This window comes from Corylus avellana, chromosome 7 (genome assembly GCF_965113065.1).
Source record: "Corylus avellana chromosome 7, dhCorAvel1.hap1.2, whole genome shotgun sequence".
Classification (NCBI taxonomy): Eukaryota; Viridiplantae; Streptophyta; class Magnoliopsida; order Fagales; family Betulaceae; genus Corylus; species Corylus avellana.
Window position 1 is genome coordinate 8,864,937 of NC_142496.1, and position 2,683 is coordinate 8,867,619.

Genomic DNA, 2,683 nt, shown 5'->3' on the forward strand with positions numbered 1-2,683 from the left:
TCTAGAAATCTAATTTTTGTTTGAAAGAATTGATTTTTGTAGCTGAAACAACTAAACCACTAACTTTGATGATACTGAGAAACGAATGAAGATGTTTGTAGTCTTCATCAATTGATTTTGAAAATAGGAGGACATCATCTATATAAACAATTGAGAAATGTGCTATAAGGTCAAAGATTTCATTCATGATGTTTTGAAATTCACTTGGGGCATTTTTTAACCCAAAGGGCATGACGATCCATTCATAGTGGCCAAATGGTGTAACAAATGTTATTTTATATCTATCTTGTTCATGGATTTGGATCTGCCAGAATCCACTCTTCATATCAAATTTTGAAAAAACATTGGCTTGACCTATTCTGTTTATTAGGTCCTTTTTGTTTGAAATTGGATATCTTATCCACTGTAAGACTTTATTGAGAGGTTTGTAGTTTATTACTAATCTTGGAGCTCCTCTTTCTAATTCTACATTTTTCTGTACATAAAATGCTGAACAGGACCAGGGGGACTTGCTTTTTCTAATTTTTCCTTTGTTAGGCAATTCTTTAATTTCAATTTTACAAAGTTCCATTAAATCTTGATTCATTTGGATGGGTCTAGCTTTTGTAGGAATATTTCTTTCGCTGAAATCTTTTATATAGGGGAGTTTTATAATATATTTTTTCCTATGCCAAAAGGCATTGGGGAGATCAAAACAAACTTCATTTTGTATTTTCTCTTTGAATCTTTCAATTTTCTGTAAAATAATGTCACTTGATAGTTGTTCTGCTATTCTTTTATGTTTAATTTCTTTTTTTTGGGAGTTCAAGTGCTTGCTCCTATTATGTAAAATGTTAATTGTTTTAGAAATTGAAATTTCTTTTAATATATTGAGATCTTTAATATGTGGCCTTTTGAAGAATTTAAATTTTACATTCTCTCATAGGATTTCTGTGGTAATTCCTTTATGATCTGCAGTAAAGGGATACAAAAGACATAAAAAGGGATTTCCTAATATGACTTTTGAATCAGACATGTTTTTTATTAAGACAAATGAAGTTTTGAAACAAACATCATCTTGACAGACATGTGCTTTAGGCAACTTGTAATCTATCTGCATTTCACTGCCATTAGCTGATGATAAATGTTCTGTAGTTTTTAAATAGTATTTGGTAGGTATCATTCCTTCCTGAATACATTCGCCATTAATAATTATTGTTACTCTAGAGTGCCATTTTTGGAAAATGATTCTATCAATTATGTTTAAGTATTTTTCATCTATATTGTCTTTGAAGATTAAACTTTTGGTTGAAGATCTTGTAGATTTTTCGTCTTCTAATTCTTGTTCACTCTCAGATTGACTTTGTTCAGAAATTTTTTTATCAATCTTTAAAATCATTACTTCTTGTTCTAATTCTTTGTTTTTGGCTTTTAAATCTTTTATTTCTATTTTGCTTTGATTGACTTCATGCTGTAAGTCTTGGAGGGTTACTTCTCTTTGTTTTGATTTAAATCTGTTGAGGATTTTATCAATACTAATTTGTGGTTCTGTAATTTTTATTGGTCCATTTTTCGTTTCATTCTTTATTAAATTACTCTTGAATTTTTTAAGGTATTTGGCTTTAGTTTCTGGGTCTTCTATTCCTTCTATCAAATCAATTAGCATTTCTTCATGTTTAGTTAGTACATTTATCTTAAGTTTTGTTTTACAACATGAATCTTTGCAACCTAGTTCTACCTCTGAATTACTAGAATTTTGACTTGATTTATAATCTGTTGACATGTTAAAGATTTCATCTTCATTATCACTAGAATCTAAATTTCTGAGTTCTAAGATTTTATACAAATCTTCTTTTTCTTTGTTGGAAATTTTTAATTGATTGCTTTTATCTTTTACTTTGCACTCATTTTTGTAATGACCTGTTTTTCCACATTTAAAGCATTTTACTTTCTTTTTGTCATATTTTGTGTTTTTTTGTTTTTTGTAATATTTTCTTGCTGTTTTATTTTTCTTGTAATATTGATTTGGTTCAAAGTTTTTGTTGCTTCTATAACCTTTTTTGTAGGGCTTTCTAGTTTTTGCGTATTTATCCTTATGTTCTCTTCTAGAGGGTGATATAGGAGGTAAGCCATATTGTTCACAAAAATTTCTCATCTCATATTTTGCTTCTCTTTTTTCTTTGTTCAAGTTTTTATTTATCTTCATATCTATACATATTTTTAATCCTATTTTACTTATTGTACTTATGATGTCTTCGTAGGTAAGCTTGTCATATTCTATAATTACAGTTTTATTACTTAATTCTTCACGGATTTTATGGGCAAATAGATTGGGTAAACCATTGATAAATTTTTCTTTCCAGAAGGCATTCTTACAGTCATCTCTTAACATTACTCTTGATATAAAAACATCTTTATACCATATAAAATCACTTAAGGTTGGACACCTAAGGTTACTTAGTTGGTCAAGAATTCTGGATGTAACATTACTAGGGATTCCTGTAAAATGTTTCATTATGGTGTAAATTAAAATATTAATTCCATCTGAGATTCCTCTGTTATGTGCTTCATCATAAATTGGGATTCCTTCTTCATCTTTTTGAACTGCATATTTTATTTCAGTACGATCTGCTTCAGTTAAATATTTTTCCCACCAAGCTTTTAGTGTTCCTATAAATCCTGATGTTAAAATGTCTACAATTTC